This window comes from Neomonachus schauinslandi, chromosome 13 (assembly GCF_002201575.2).
Source record: "Neomonachus schauinslandi chromosome 13, ASM220157v2, whole genome shotgun sequence".
In the NCBI taxonomy this organism is placed as follows: Eukaryota; Metazoa; Chordata; class Mammalia; order Carnivora; family Phocidae; genus Neomonachus; species Neomonachus schauinslandi.
This window is the reverse complement of record NC_058415.1, coordinates 62,164,484-62,182,495: the sequence shown is the minus strand read 5'-3', so window position 1 is coordinate 62,182,495 and position 18,012 is coordinate 62,164,484.

Genomic DNA, 18,012 nt, shown 5'->3' with positions numbered 1-18,012 from the left:
AGTAATAAAAATAGGTCACCCATGTGACAAAGGAACAACCTTTTCTATCATTTCTTTGCTGAAATTGAAGAAACGAAATGAGCACTGACGGAGATGGGTGACATCACACTGTCATCTGCCATCCCTGAAATACCACTTCCTCTTCGTGGGGGCAATGAGGACCCAACACATAAATGCAGCTTGGTCACTCACTGAGGGGGTGTCACCTCTTTAGATGCTCACTTTAGATGGAAGGGTGTCATTGCCAAACACCTGTCTACCTGTTTTTAGGGAGAAAAAGAAACATAATATGAAGAAATACGGAAAACACCAGCATAAGGGCTCTTACTTTTCAGACAAACAATCTAAAAGGCCTGATACATTATGCACTCCCCATCACCACCACCCACAGCCACTTCAATTCAATTCTACAAAAATAAGTTTTGTGTGCCTCATTTGTGCTAGATGTCCTTCTAGATGCTGTGGGAAGTCACGGTGAGTTAAATGCAAGGATTTCCTGATATAGTAATGCCCTCAAGATAGTTTATGATCTAGTGGAGAGACAGAAGTATTCTAAAGTTATCAATAATTTGTAAAATAATGCATAATAAACTAGTGGAGAGTAAGCAGAGAGCCATGGGACACTTTTAAGGAAGGAATTGCCCAGATGAAGGGAATTAACATTTGTTAAGTAGCTACCATGTGGCACACGCTGTGCTAGAAATTTTACGTATGTTATTTCTTCCACAGAAAAAATCAGCTTAAATCAGTATTATGAGCTCTTTAACAAGTGGTTAAGTTGAATCTCAGAGAGTTTAAGTAACTCGCCCTTATCATACAGTTAACACATCACATATGTCAGGGGGGCATGCAGATCCGAGGTTGTTTGATGCCAGTCTTGACAGTTCTCTTTCTTTTCCTTTTTTTTTTTTTTTTAAGATTTCATTTATTTATTTGACGGAGAGAGAGAGTACAAGCCGGGGGAGCAGCAGGGAGAGGGAGAGGGAGAAGCAGGCCTCTCGCTGAGTGGAGAGCCCGATGTGGGGCTCAATCCCAGGACCCTGGGATCATGACCTGAGCTGATGGCAGACGCTTAACCAACTGAGCCACCCAGGTGCCCCAGCAGTTCTCTTTCTGTTAGAGATAACAGGAGGTAGCTTTTGATTGGGGCTTGAAAAATGATTTGGGAAATAGGGGGGAAGAGGGGGCAGAGTAGAGCGGACACGAAGAGAAGACCTTCACCCTGAGGAAAGGATGGCATATCATGAAAGACCTTAGTAGCTATGTTGAAACTCCACCTGTCCCATCCATAACATTCATTCCATCAAAAAACTTATGCATACTTCTTATGAGACAAAGCCTGTACTAGTTATGAGGAGATATATGTTAAAAATACCATCTATGACCTCACTCATATATCATGAGTGTTAAAATATACTCTGTGAAACATGCAGACAATACATAGGATAGTCAATGCCTGATGTGGCACTGGTGGGTTATGAATCATGGTTATTTTATGTAAAGGAGAACAATGGAAACTGAGAAAATGTATCATGAAAAGGCACTGGATTGGAATTTGGAGGATCTGAGTTCTAGTGTCAACTCTACCACTTCCTGATTTTGTAGCTTTGGACAAGTCACATCCATTCTCTGGGCCTGACTTTCTTCATGGAAGGAATGAAGGTTTAGTTTACATGATTTTAACATCTTCCTTTCAGCTCAACGTGTACACTGAGGAGCTTTGCTAAGTTTACTGTGTTCTAGCAGGTGCTTTCACCTTTTTCAAGTTTTCTCCTCCACATCTTCCCTAAGATGGCTGATGCTCCATTTCAGGAGACTTTATTGCAAACCCTCAACCTGCCTCAGAGTGAGGGAGCAGAAGATCAGAAGGCGGAGGGGAGCCAAACACAAGCTCTGTCTCTGAGAAGGAAGGTGGAGTTGGACACGGGCTCAAGGCAGTAACTCCCTGGAGGTCAGCTGACTGTGGCTGGGGAATCCCAGACTGGAAGGTCTCTAAGGTCTCAGCTCTGACCATCTGTGTCTCCATGGGTGGAAGTGACACCGTAGGCCTGCATTATTCACCCCATCACCAACTATGTTTACAAAACATGACTGGTAAATTCTGGATAATTGACCATTCTTGGGTAAAACAGAAAAGTCACTGTGTCCTTGTGGTTCAGCCCAGTGGAGATGACAAAAGGGAGAAAACGGGTTCACTTGAGGCTAAATTTAAGCATTTGGGTTGTTTATCATCACTGAATCTATAATTCTTCCTTTCCATGTTTATGATAAATGTCAGCATATTCGTGAACTGCTAACTACACAAACTTCAAATAATCTCTTCTCGGAGAAGAGAAGGCTGTTGGAAAGCTAGTTTCCTAGAAACTCTGTGCATTTACAGGGCATTCAAAAGCCTTGCATTCCAATCTTACCTCTGATGCTAACTCTGTGTCATCTTAGACAAACCTTTTTGTACCTGACTTTTGTCATTGGCAAAATGAAGAAGTTGGTTTTCATTCATTAGCTTTGATTATCTTTTTCTTACCATTGACTCCACATTTTAGAACATTCTCACTCTCAAAAATTTACATAAATAGCAATGAATCTATTTTTCCTAGTGCTATCATTTATCATGGGTGTATATAATTTCTAGCCAGAGCTTTTGGTCACAGTGAAGTACTCAGTGTGACCACACTAAAAGGATGTCATTCCAAATGTTAGAGAAGAAATTTGGCCTTTGACCTCACTTGGGGAGACTTACCACAAGAAGACTTGTGATTTCTGGAAAGATACTGAAAGTTTGGAAAGAGCTGGAGGAACCAATTTGCCAAAAACATAAAGAGACCTTGGGTTAGATCTTTATTTTACCATTCAGTAGCTATATGACTTTGGAAAAATTATTTAACCTCTCTGAATCACATTATTCTCATCTATAAAATGGAGATAATCAAGAAGTGTAACTGCCCCACCCACCTCACAAGTTTCTTTTCTAGTAATTAAATAATACGCTTGGAAATTTGTTCAAAACTGCAAAACCTGATACGAATATATGTTATTCATAAATACTCCATATTCCATATATTCTTAGAATGTTTGATTGCAACTGATAGTTTTTCAGACTTAGATTCCATCATCCATCTTGTTAGATGTGTGAGATGATTTGCCTCGTCTTGGTCATCTGTTTTCCTTATTCACAAAGTGGTTCTTTTTTGACAAAATTGTGGTAAAACATATATAACACAAAATGTATCATTTTAAAGTATACAATTCAGTGGTATTTACTATACTCACAATATTGTGCAACCTTGGCCACTGTCTAGTTCCAGAACATTGTCATCATCCTGAAAGAAAATCCCATATCCATTAAGCAATTGCTCCCCGTTCTGCCCTCCGTTCTCCCCTGAGCCCCTGGCAACCACTAAAAATCTAGGTTCTTCTGTATAGATTTGCCTACTCTGGACATTTCATATAAATGGAATCACACAATATGTGACCTTTTGTGTCTGGCTTCATTCACTTAGTATAATGGTTCCAAGCTTCATCCATGTAGCAAGTATTAGGACTTCATTTCTTTTTATGGCTGAATAAGATTCCCCTGTATAGCTATGCCACAAAAAGTGGTTTTTAACCTTTGGGTTATTGGCTTCTTTGAGACTGACTATACACACACAACTACTCTCCTTCCCACACAATTGCATGTAATTTATGCCCAAGCCCATTAATGTATCCCAGATGAAAAACTCTTGCTCAAGTAAGAGATCATTCTCTGAATCCTTACATTCACTCATTCATTCTGACCATTCATTCATAATTACTGATTGAGTATAAGGTACTTTTCTACACTCTAGGGGAAATAAAAGTGATTTTAAAAAAAGCAGACGAGAATTTCCTTCACCCATGGAGCTTACTTTCAAATAGTGGGCAACATACAGTGAACAAATAAATCATACAGTTTATAAGAGGGTCCTAAGTGCTATGGGGACAAACAAAGCCAGAGAAGGAGGTAGGAAGTCCTGAGGAGGCAGCTTTGCAATTTTAAATAGGGTAGTCAGGGGAAACTTCAAAGAGAAGGTGACCTTTGGATGAGTGTGTGATGAAGTAGCCATGGGTTCAGTCTTATCTGTCGAAAGACCTGATCACTGTTGCAAAGATGCCTAAATAACATTCCTTTTCCCTGTAACAAGGGCAATTCCATCTTTAAATTGTCAAATAAGAATTCGTGTAGATGTGGATTTCCACAAGTTTGCCTTCCAAAAAGGCTAAAGTTCCCTATGTTTTATGATAATTTAGGGCACAGGCTTGGGAGTCAGACTCTATCTCTGCCACAAAAGGTCTGCACGCCTTTCCAGAAAGTCAGTTAGCACACATTATAGATTTTTCATTTGTAAAATGGTATCCTATATATCTTAATCCCTTCCACAACAACCCTGTTCAATAAAATGAAGTATCTAAAACACCCATGACCCTTCATGGAGTATAGATTTTCATCAATAAATGGATAATTTTATTTGTTTACAGAACACTTGCTGATTGCTATCCTCTCCTGAAGTAAACCACTTTTGCATGTTGTTTAACAACGGGAAAAAGGAAGTGTTCTGCTGCCTGTGTGGTTTCAGTCAGGAAAAGAAGGAAGTGGGATGGTGTATTATGGGGCTTGAAGAGAACGAGCCCAACTATTTCAGCCCCACAGATACACACTGTTGATGTCTCAGCCCTCTGTCTCTACTTTAGGAATCATTCTGGATTTTCCTGGGATTTGAGTTCTTTGTGTTTTGCTTTGGCCTCAGAGGCAGAATTCCCTTACTTCGTTCCCTCCCTCAATTCTTCCAGGTCTTTTATTCAGAGAATCTTTCCCTGAACTTGCTTTTCACCTCTTCTTCCCCAACCCAATCCCTCACCACCCATTGCTCCACTTTATTTTTCTTCATAGCACTCAACAAATTTTTTTTAAAATCCCCAGTACGTAGAATAGTGCTTAGCACTAGCAGGCACTCAAGAAAATATTTGTTGAGTAGGCAAATGTATTGAAGATCTTGAAAGCCATGAGTTTTGTACTTTCTACCATTTAATGCTGGGTGTGACTAGATGACTTACTCTGACCAATGAACTATGTGAGTGTAAGTGACAACATATCAGTCAGGTGGAAGCTTTAACCAGGGCATGCTCTGTTGCCTTCTCTTTTCCTCTGTCAGGCAACTAGCAATGATAGAGAGAATGGCTGCATTATCATCCTAGGTCCCCCAGAATGATTACAATGAATGGAGCTTCTCCTGACTTCTTGTGATAAACATGTAATATGAGCAAGAAACAAACCTTTGTTGTTTTAAGCCATAGAGCTTTGTGGGTTGTTTGTTACCACACCATAACCTAGACTCTCCTGACTGATAAAAGTGCCAACCTTGTAATTTGGTCTTCTTATTCTCTCTTCTCAAGAGAGAGATCTGGGTATCATTTACTTTTAAATGAAAGTTCTGTGATTAGAAAAAAAAATGGATGTGGTATGGCAATATCATGTGGGCCACATCTGACTTATTCAAAGAAGTCTACCAGACAACCTTTGGTCAGCTCCTGTTTCATGTGCACTTTAGGCACTGGAGAATGAGATTAAATCTCAGAAGTCATTTCCTTCAGGGAGCAGAGGTCTTTCCACATGAGACAGCCCTCACCTACCTCCAGACCCAATGCCATTTGTTCTTTTTCAGTTTCTGCTGTACCGACCAAGTCTGTGCTGCCTCTGATTAATTTACCTCTTTTATGTCAGTGGGATAGACAATTATCTTAATACTCAATTTCAGATTAATTGTTTGAGGTTTAGTGTAGTGGGGAAAATAAAACCCCAAAGATTGGGCATCAGAGGATTTTGGTGTAGGTATCTATTTACTAGCTCTGTGATTGTGGGTAAATTGTTTAGCTTTCCTGAGTCAAAGAATCCTAGTTATAAAAGTGGGATGATAATGTGAGTCTATGAGAGTCCAATGTGAGTCCTCTTCCCAACCAAAATTCTTGAGGCAAGATGTGTTTTTGGAATTCTGAATTTTTTACTTTTTATTTTTTATGTTTTTTTAAAGATTTATTTATTTATTTTAGAGGGGCAGGGAGAGAGAGAGTGTGTGTGAGCAGGGGGAGGGGCAGAGGGAAAGAATCTCAAGCAGATTCCCTGCTAAGTGTGGAGCCTGATGTGGGGCTTGATCTCACAACTCTGAGATCATGATCTGAGCCGAAATCAAGAGTTGGACATTTACCTGCCTGAGCCACCCAGGTGCTCCTGGAATTCTGAATTTTTTAGATTTTAGAAAGGTAACATGTTACATATGATGTATAGATCAAAAAAGCCCAACAGGATCTAGGATGTCCTCTGAAAGCAAATGTATTAATATTTCTGCAGCAAAATGTATAAATATTTACATAAGTAGGGTAAGGACTATGAAAAGGCTCATCTCAACTCAAATCAAGCTTTTCATCACATGCATTTCCCCCCAAACTTTTGGTTTTAGAGTTTTAAAAAAATATGGTAATGTACTGTGGACTGATTTTTCAAGTTGTTATAAAGAATAAATGAGGGGCACCTGGGTTGCTCAGTTGGTTAAGCATCTGCCTTCATCTCAGGTCATGATTCTGGGGTCCTGGGATCAAGTTCCGCATCAGGCTCCCTGCTTGGTGGGAAGCCTGCTTCTCCCTCTCTTCCCTGCTTGTGCTCTCTCTTGCTCTGTCTCTCTCTCAAATAAATAAATAAAATATTTAAAAAAAAATAAAGAATAAATGAAATAACGTGTATGAAAAGGATGTTGTGTACAGTGTCACCATAAAAATGAGAATTGTTTTATCACAGCACAGAATTTGTAGTTCATTTAACAACATTCAACATAACATTCAACAATAACAGTAATATTCAATGAGCACCTACTATGTGTTTGTCATTGTTCTAGGTGTTGGTACTTATGTTATTAATGGACCAAGGATCCATTTCTTCTATTCAGCCTCTTGCCCAGAGGATTCATGTGTTTCTACACAATATTTTCCCAAGTGTGTATACACAGAGTCAGTCTCTTGATTGTTTCTTAGGCTTATTAAGATACTTCATTATTTGGAGCTTTAAAAAATACTTCAGATAAATTAAATTTTCTACTTTTCAGAACAAGTTAGCCCTAGAAGGTCTTCCGGTGAGTCACATTCTAAGCAGAGAAATCTGGCATTGAGGCATAATTAACATTCTGGGTTGCCCCCAGTTTCTATGGAGATGAGTCTAGCCCCTCGGGGGGAGGAGTGATGGATGTGTAATCTCCAAGATAAGTAACTGACAGGTAAGAAATTTTCCTCTCTCAAATGCATTAATTATTCACATTCATTATTCATCAAACACTGTGAGTTTCCATTTAGAAATTGGACCAAATAGAGAAATTCTCCCCTGTCCACCCCTCATAATCAAATTCTTCCAGGGACTGCTAAGCATTTGAGTAGGTCTGCTATTTGGTCTAGTTTAATGGCAAGTGTTAGTCTGATGTTGCTGGGAGATGGAAGGAAGATTAAACACCTTGTTGACTACAATAGCACAGACTTTGGGGGGTTTCAACTTTGCCAAGTTGATATTTTCTTATTATCATTTCTTTCTTCTACAACATTAGCTTTGTAAGAACCCAGCCCTTACCTGTCTTGTTCACTATCATATTCCCAGCTCCTAGAACAGGATATAGACACTTGATAAGTGTTTATGAAATAAGAGAATTAATGGAAGAGATTTGTGTCTGGGGATGGCAGAACCCATCAGAGGAAATGCACATGTGAGCAATCCAGCCCTAGTTCCCTGAGGGATTGCTGTCTACATTCTCCTCTCCCCTGATAGATGAAAACATACACTGAGACACAGAGAGAAGGCAGCTAGGGCAAGACCCTTAGCCCATTCCAGGATAGCCACCCTTTGACACATCCTTTAAATCCTTTCTTATTGCGAACATTGCCTTTTAATTGACTTATTTGAACCTAGACCTGTTCTTTCCCTGAAGTGTATCCCAGAACCATGATCAGTCAGGAACTATGGATTGCCTCAACAGGCCAGGCTGTAAACACCAGAGTGCCTAGTCCCAGGATCCAGAATCAATTCGAGGTTTGCAAAAAATAAATTCTCTAATGGCTGATTTGTTCAATAACCAATTTCCCAAAAACATGTTCTCTATGATCAACTTATAAAGTAAATAGCCGTTGGTGTTCGATGGGAGGCTTTCAAAAGCTCTTGAGTTTTTCAATGGTGTCTTTTTGTTCAGTATTACTGTTAGTTTCATCAGAGCTGCGTCTCTATGGCAGGTCAGGTCTTCTTGCTTTGTAGATTTTCTTCTCATTGGATCTGTGACTTTTGGGCATGAGAATTTTTTTCGTGTATTCTAATCAGGCATTGTGCGTGTCTTAAATGTTAAAGATAATATAAAAGACAGGGCAGGTATCTGCTAACACATTCTAAATCCACTTTACTGCCTAAATACTTGTTGACTTATTCAAACAAGTGAATATTTTGTTTGGTTTGAGCATTAGAGAAGCTTTGGGATCTGAATTATTAAACACATAAGAAACTGATGTTCAGTCCCCCTGAACTGAAAGGGCCACGTGACTGAGGGGAAACAGTTTCAGGAAAGCTAAAACTAATTGTGCTTCTCAATAGCACATTAATTAATTAATTCAACATGCATTGAGTTCTTTTTAGTGCTGGGCCTTATTCTAGGGACTTGGAATAAAAGAAAAATAAGACAAGGTTTCTACTTTGGAGACAGTCTGCTATTTTGAAGTTTCCTGGTAGGATATAAGGCCCATTCTGTTGAATTCATTTAAACTTTTTTTTTTTCCTTTCAATTTTGTGGTCATTCTTTTAGCCTGTTTCACCTTCTACTCTGATAGGTATAAATTACGTGTCTTAAACATAGTGGAGTTGATCTTCATGGCCCATCTTAATTCTTGTGAAATGTCCTTTCTCATCTTACAAACGTTGCGTGTGTGGTTAGAGACGCAGCTTCATCCCCTCAGCCCCTTCCTGCCCTCTCTTGCCCCAGCAGCCCTGTCCCTTCAGGGACCACGTGAATCTGAAGACCTCTGTTTAAGTCCTGCTCTTCCTTTGGAAGCTCGTGCATCTGTTAAGTGGGCTAATGGAGACTAACTCACAATGTTATTGCAAGTAAAATGGAGCTAAGAGTACTTTGTAAGCAATAAAGCAATAATGTGAGAGATTATAATAGATTAGAGCAAGTCAGGTTCCAATGCACAAATAAGGAAAACCCTGTGGGAATATAGAGGAGAGACAATTAGGGAGATCAGCAAGGTTTTGCAAGGCTGGTATGGCGTAACTTGGCCTTGAGATTAGGAGATATCTAGGTGAAGCAGAACATTCCAGAAAGAAAAAAAAAGCAACTGGACAAAGTCTCAGAGGCACCAAAAAGTCCTATATGTTTAGCAAAAAATGAACAAGAGTGATTGTAGATTGGGGGGAAGTCATAGGTGTTGATAAATTAGGTACAAGTCAGTTCCTGAATAGCTCTGTATGCCATATTAAAGAGTTTGAGCTTTATTTACAGAGCCACTGAAAAGTTTCTTTTCTTTTTCAATATTTTATTTATTTATTTATTTGAGAGAGAGAGAGAGAGCGCCTGCACGAGTGGGGGGGGGCAGCGGGGGAGAGAGAGAGGGACAAGCAGACTCCACACTGAGCACAGAGCTCAATGTGGGGCTCCATCTCACCACCCCAAGATCATGACCTGAGCCAAAATCAAGAGTCAGATGCTTAACCCATTAAGCTACCCAGATGTCCTGAAAAGTTTCTTTCTACAAATAGTTTCTTGTGTGAGCCAATATATGCCAAGCACTGTTGTAAGCACTTGTGATTTATCAGAAGAATCATAAAAAGAACATCCATGCATCCAATTTAAGAAATAATTTAAGAGATGACGGATCCCCTGTGAAACTCTCTGTGTTCCCCTCCTTGGTAGAACCCTAATTCCCCAAGAGTAACTCAAATGCTAAATTTGGTGTTTGTTATTCCCTTGTTTTTCACTACAGTTTTACTCATATGTGGGGTTCAATGAATATTTGCTGGATAGAGCAATGAAAACACATGTCCCCATGTGGGTGGTCTCTGGTGCCCGGTCTCACAGGTGTTGCTCCCATTTCTGCTGCATCCATTATCATTCCACATTCTTAACGTGTCTGTCACTCTCAGGTTTCTTGATTTACATGCTGGTGTGAGTCTTTATCAGATAGTTGTGTTTGTTATCAAAACAACTTTATACAGATTACTCTCAGAATTCCATTCAACATAGCAATGATTTATAATTTCTACCTCTTCTTCCCATCTTTATCCATGTTAAGTGGAGTTATTATAATCTAGATATTTTGTGTTTTGTCCTTGAGTTTTTTGCTTTGTGTTATTCTGTAATGCCTGTATTTCTAGGTAATGTTTGTATTCATTATTTTTATGAGTTCCCAATATTCTATCAAGCAAATATATTACAATTTGCTTTATCATAATTAAATTGCTGGATATTCAGGTTGCTTCCAATTTTAAACTATTATAAGTAACATTGCTATAAAACATTGCCTTTTTACTTAAAAGATTTTTTTTTTCTTGTTTTGAATTCTTTCCTTAGGATATATTTTCATGAATGCGATTACTTGGTCAAAGGCATGATTAATTTTGTGGTTCTTGTTACCTGAGGGGCTTGCTTTACATGAAAAAAGCATTGTTTATTTTTCTGATTCTAAAAGTAATTCATGCTCATTATAGAACACCTGGAAGACACAGAAATGTGTAAAGGGAAAACCAAAACTTTCCTAATTTTATCCCACAAAGCTAACCATCGTGAACATTAATTTTTTTTAATCCATCATTAACATTTTGGTGTATTTCCTTTAACTTTCATAAATTGGGATCATATATTGTTTCATATCCTGCCTTTTAAACTTGACTATCAGCTCTTCCCATGTCACATAATCATTTTCAAAGATGTAACGTTTTTAATGGCCACATAATGTGTTATGTGGATGGCTATCAATCCCTTCTTACTGAACTTTTTACTGGAACAAATAATGCTGTCAATGAACATCCTGATATAGAATGAGAATTCTGATTATTAGGACAAATGTATGGAGGTAAAGTGCTAGAGGAAGGATACAAATATTGTCAGTTTTTGATCCATGCAGGAATCATGAGCCTTGATTTGTAATACTCCTTTGCCACTCTGTATCAGTTTCCTATTGCTGCTGTAACAAATTACCACAAAGTTAGTGGCTTAAACAAATACAAATTTATTATCTTAGAGTTCTGGAAGTCAGACGTCCAAAATGTGTCTCACTGGGTTAAAATCAAAGTATCAACAGGGCTGCATTCCTTCCAGAGGTTCTAGGAAAAATCCATTTCTAGCTTCTAGAGGCCACCGGCATTCCTTGGCTCATGACCCCCTTCCTTCATTTTCAGAACCAGGAGTGTTAGGCCAAGCCCTCACACTGCCATCTCTCTGGCTCTCCCTCTCCTCTCCCTCTTCTACTTTTATATTGGAAAAGTGATTACACTGGGCCCTCCTGGATAATCCAGGCTGCTCTCCCTATCTTAAAGTCAGCTGTTTAACAACCTTAATTCCCCTCCTGCCATGTAACCTAATATATTCACAGGTTCTGGAGATTAGGACATGACCATCGTTTGGGGTGTCATTATTTTGCCTGCCACACATTCCTTCCTTTGTGTATTGTCATCCTACCTCCCATTGCTTCGTTTTGATCAGGAGCCAGTTCCGCCAGGATTCAACAGAAAGCCAGAAGTGTTTTGGTCCTTAACTATATGTGTAAGACACTACCAGATACAAAGCCCTAAAAAATTTCTGCTGATGGAGGAAATATTTACTTACACGAGGACCTTAGTCAAAGCAAAGTATGACTAGTGATGAAGAGTAGTCCCAAGTAACTCAAAGGAACACAGAGGACAGCCGATTAATTTTTACTCTGGAAAGCTTCCTGAAGGAAGTGCCACTTGAACTGAAAATGTAATGATGGCTAGAATTTTTATAGGTAGAGATGGGGAACGGCAAAGAAGGACCACAATGACTAAAGGCACAGAGAATATATTCAGAGATTGCTTAGTCTAGTAGAGTGCTGTCTGATAGAACTTTCTATGGTGACAGAAATGTTCTATATCTGTGGTGTTCAATAGGGTGGCCACTAGCCAAATGTGGCCATTGAGCACTTTAAATGTGGCTGGTGCAACTGAGGAACTGAATTTTAATAAATTTAATTTTAATAAATTTAATTGTAAATAGTCACATGTGGCCAGAGGTTGCCATTGGGACAACACAGATCTAGAGTGACTAGAACAAGGGATCTTTTGGGGAAAGGGTTTTTGAAGACTGCATTAGAAGATTTATTGAGGCAACATAATACAATAGAGGGCCTTGAGAGACTCTGGACTCTGGGAACCAAACTGAGGGTTACAGAAAGGAGGGGCATGGGGGGATGGAGTAACCAGGGGATGGGTATTAAGGAGGGCACATGTGGTGATGAGCACTGGGTGTTATATGCACTACACTGAACACTACATCAAAAACTAATGATGTACTATATGCTGGCTTATTGAAAAAAATGAATCATGAAAAAATTAATTAATTAATTTAAAAGACAATAGAGGGCCTTGAAAACCATGCATTGGGTAATGGGGAGTCACTACTGTGTTTTGAGCTGGAGAATTGTATGATCACAAGTATGTCAGACTTAAGAAACTATTCTGATGGCTTTTGGAGGGTGGGAAGGATGGGAGGAAGTTTAAAGCCTGTTGATACCAGGACTGATGCACAAGTCCTATTAAGTTCTACATACTTCCTAGTCAGTATTAACATTTTAGGGTGGCTTTATGTCCATACTCTGGGCATTAGTATGCAGTTATCTGAGGATATATGGATAGCCTTTCCTATTGGATTCTTAGCACTATTGGATACTTCCTATATCTTCTGTATAAAACTGTATTAAGATCTGGTTAGAATTTTCCTAGCATTTTTATTCTTTTACCTTTAAATTTTAACTTAAAGCAAGTGATTGTAAGGGCTGTGAGGGCACAGACAACGGTATCCATTGTTGTATTTCTAGCTCTTTGATGAATACTTGGCATAGTTTAACTGTTCAAAAAGTATTGTGTAAAATAATGTCTTATTAGGTTGATGAAGAATCTTGTGGCTCTGATAGGATTTCCCCATACCTTTCCAAAAGCCCATTGTCAACCACAGTCCTGAACAGACTCTCACAATCCTCTTATGTAGCCAAATGTTCACCTCCTACAGTTACTTGTCTTTCAAGGTCATACCTTTCAACTGGAAGAAGTTGCCCCCCCCAGTCTCTCAATTTTTATCCAGTACTTCCAAGTGTCGAGAGAGTTATCCATAGCCTTTTGGATGCTTTATGGATCTATAAATAAGTGTAGTAGTTGGTTGCATTTTGGGAAGCTTGGTCATCTCTGTGACATCTCATGACCATGTACTCCTCACACCCTGTCCACCCAGGCTACCTCCTCCCCGGCTCATCAGAGACAAATCAACCTTGGTAATGGAGCACTTCCCCCAGGCAATTATCACTTATTTCTTTGTACTGCTAGTACTTAAAAATCCTTATTTTTTCCAGGTAGTTGACCACTCATTTTGGCATTGTTTTATATTATCATTTTATTATTTCCTATATATCTTGTTCTTTTTCCTCTCCTCACTGTAGTATAAGTTCCTTAAACACAGATGTCGAAGTAAACAAAGACCATCCAAATGAGAATAAGCAAAGGCTATTTAGGCAGAGTTTGCTATACTAAGGGAGTCAGCCACCCTCTCTTGGGTTGGGCGGAGATTCAAAGGCAGGCAGGGGCATAGGAAAGCTTTATAGTGGGAAAAAGGGAATGCTTCACGTGTGCCCTGACTGGAGGCCATTGGCATAGAGAAGCCAGAGGCAGGCTAACGAGAAGCAGAGCATTCTATGTGAGTGATTAGGAGTGCATATTTGGTTTTCTTTGTTTGGTCCTAAGTTGGACACCAGAACAAAGAGGGAACCTGTCAATGATTCATCAGTTTCCACTGTTTGGAGCTGATTGCTATAGGAGTCATTGTTTGGCTTCCTTGAATGTCCGTTGTAGATAGTGGATTGTCTTCCTGGACCGATGGCTGCAGATTGTGGGTCAGAGTCCTGTTTTTATATACGTCTGGCCATTGTCCATTTGTATATTCAGTCTCTCACAGGGACTGTGTCTTAGGCTTCTGTTACACCTGGCCTTCCCCCATGCTCTTCAGGCTCTCTAGTGTCTTCTACATGCCCAGACATAACACAGGTGTATGGTCCACATTTGGTTGAATGATTTGGCTGCACATCCTGTAGAAACGGACACTGAGCTGGGAGTTGGCATGGGCGAGTCACTCAGTTCTATTCCGGTGTATTCCATTCCCTTCACACTTACAGTAACCCTGTGAGATGTCAGGCCCTAAAAACCAAGCTGATGGCACAAAAAAGAGCGATACAAAATCCCTGCTCTCAAACAGTCCTTAACAGATCCTTCTTTACACTTTAGGTTTTCATCTGTAAAATAGCAACAATAATTGCATCAAGCTGTTGGGAGTGTATGATCAGATGAAGTACATGAAAGCATGCAGCACATTGTAAAGAGTTATAAGCTGTGAGGAAGTTTTTCTATTTTAAATGTTTAATAATTGTTTTTCTGAAAAGACAAAGTAACTCCAGAAGATGATGCATCTTGATAAACTTTTCCTCCATATTTTCTATAATTTATGATATAATCACGCCATGGACAGAGAACCTCTGCATTTCTTTTTCTAGATTTTTACTGAAGGATCTGGGTATAATTATACCTCTGTCTTTTCAGGGGGTGATACAGTTTCAAAAGCCTGTTTAAAGGATTTCTAGTTGCCAAGCTGTCCTGTGAACTGGCCAATACGATTCCTTGAATCATCGCCCAGTGCGGACCCAATTTATATTTGGAATTTCATGCCATCTTGAAGGAACATCATCCAGTGCCAGGGTCTTCTTTGAGCTAATTGGGCTTTGGCAGTGATGTCATTCCATGGTGGGCGTTTGTCGAGACTATGGCAGTGATAACGCAAGTCTCATTTTCGGCAGCGTGTGCCCATGTGTGCAAAAGGCTGCTCCCCTCCCTCACAGGCAATCACTCCTCCTGCTGTAGTTCCACTTCTGGTCCCTTTCTGAAGACGGGAGATCAGTGGGCTATTTATACCCCATGGCTGGAAACATTCCTCTTCTTATATTCCACGTGCAAATATTTCTCCTATCATTAATGTGGCTTAAAATATAATGAGGGAGAGCAATCATCCAACTTATCAAACTTTTTGATAGGCAGGAAACAGTCATAGAATCACAGAAGGAGGTGTCTCCTGGGGCTAAAATGACAGATGTTGGGATGAAGCAGATCTGTGTGCAATGGCTGTCCAGCCACTGTTAGCCGTGCACATCAGACAAGGTTGTTAACCTATACCAGCCTGTTTCCTCAACAGTAAGATGAAGGTAATGCTTTTTGTCTCATGGGGTTGTGGGTTAAATGTAACCCAGATTTATGGCTGTTCCCCTATGTCTGCTGACTTTGCTGACCTCAGATTTTCTTTCTACCCTGTGAAGTAATCTTCATGACCCAAGAGCATTGGGGAATAAGGAAGAATTTTCTGGTGATTTTCCAGGGGAGATGGAGAAGGTTTCATTACATGTGTCACAGTGGGTTTTTGCAATCCCTAGGATCCCTCCAGAACACTGTCCTTAGCCTCTGCTCTATTATTTCTGAACAATTCAGTTCTGCCCCAAACTTGCACACTGTTGCAGTCATGCCAGTCCCACGGGCATCTTGCTACCCAGTAGTTCAAAAGCCCTGCCATTAAGTGGACATCCAACTGTCTATCAGAAGGAACTTTGGCACTTGTCCCTTATTATGTCAGTATGTTTTTTGGGATCTCATCTTTCACTCACATGGTCTATCAAAGTATTGCTTGCAGTCATGTTCAAGTTTGACCCCCTGAGAAGTGTCCTAAGGGGGAATATAAAAACAACTTCCCTCATTTTGCTACATTAGTTTTGTATTATGTAATACATATAAAACACTTAGCACCATGTTGTAGTACTCACAGACATCATAGTACTCAACAAACAGAAGTTCATTTTTTAGGCAAAGTGAAAGCTATGTAGTGAGATACATAGCTTTGATATATCTGGAACAACTGCTATACTTAAAAATTTATATCTTGTACTTGTCCCTTAATTATTTACATTTTATTAGAAAAGGTATCAGCAATCCTAAGGTGTAATGCCCAAGGCATCAAGGCTTCAAGGGTGTGTCACTGCAGACTTAAACTCCCATCTGGAGACCTGGCCACATGCCCACACAGACAGCTCAGTAAGCCATCAGCATCTTTTCCTCCTTATACAGAGAGGTTAAATGACTTTCCCAAGTTTACATCAGCCTCTAAATTGCAAAGGTATGGGCTACCATGTAATTTTGTTAAAGAAAATAAATACTTGACTGCCATTTTGTCTTCTCCAACAGGGAAGTATTGACCCCAACCCACAATGTCCCATGGTCTCTCAGTGCTTCAGTGAGTAGTCATTGATGTTCCTAGCTGGTTTAGTCTCTTCTTTCTGGGTCTTAGCAAGTCTTTTTGGACTTCATTCTACCACTGTGTTGTTTGTCAACTCTTCTGCTGGCCTGGTCGCTTTTTATCCATTTAACTAGAGAATGTGCTCTGGGCCAGACACTCAGCCAAAGGCTGGGGAAACGGGGCGGGGCGGGGGGAGGAAAAAAAGTTCTTGGTGAACTCAGCTGCATCACATGGAGTAGTAAGCTGCAAAACACTCGATGAGCTAGTGTTCAAGGCAGGGCAGGATGGGAGAGACTCATTTTGCCTAGGAAGTAGGGAGCCAAGGAAGGTTTCAAGAGCCTTGGTGTTTGATATGGACTTTAAGGAAAAGGAAGATTTTTTTCTAGGCAATGAAACAGATGATGACAATTATTACAGACTTTTTTGGGTGTGCCAGCCAAAATCAAAGTAAGAACTTCAAGGGGGAAAGGAAACTCAAAGGGACAGAATTAAGACCTTTTATTACATCATCTCTTCCTGTGTGGAGACCCTGTTCATGTGCTAGAGGGCTTTGTATTTTCCTTTAATAAGGAAGGCCATTCCCTTATAAATGAAGGTTTCTTCCCTCTTAGTGAGGTTAAATGACTTGTCCAAGTTTGTATACTTAATAGGTAACAAACAGAATCTAAACCCAATGCCTACCACAGGGTCTAACCCTTAGTTTATGGTCAATAGCCAGTATTTATTGCATGAACAATGAGTGAATGAGAAAACCCAGTTCTCCTGACTCCCATATAATATGATTTCTGCTACTTGGCATTTGTTGTTGTTGTTTGGTCACATGTTAGCTGATGATTATCACCGTCTTGAGCAACATCCCAAGGATATACCTTGAGACCGTTGTGGCTCCTCAAATTCATGAAAGCATGCATTTTAAAAAAATATTTTATTTATCTGAGAGAGAGAGAGAGAGAGAAAGAGAACACAATGGGGGTGGGGGAGGGGCAGAGGGAGAAATAGACTCCACTCTGAGCAGGAAGCTGGATGCAGGGCTCAATCTCAGGACCTTGGGATCATGACCTAAGCTGAAGGCGGATGCTTAACTGATTGAACCACCCAGGCACCCCAGTTTTTTCTATTTTAATATGAACATTTTATATAGGGCAGGGAGTCCACCAAACAGTTTTAAAAATTGCTTTCCATTCTCTCTGACCCTAGTCTCACTACCTTTCAATCTCTCCTGCCCATAGTCATCAGGGGCTTAGCCTAAGTGTACCTTGACTTGCACCCCTCATATGCTTTCTTTGTGGGCTGTTACAGGCCAATATTGCTTTTCCAGGGCAGAGTTAGAGCCTCCAACCTGCCTTCTTATCCTTTCCTTTCACTTCATTTATTCTTGCATTCATTCAACAAATACTGAGCATTTCATAAGAATTAGACCCTGTACAGT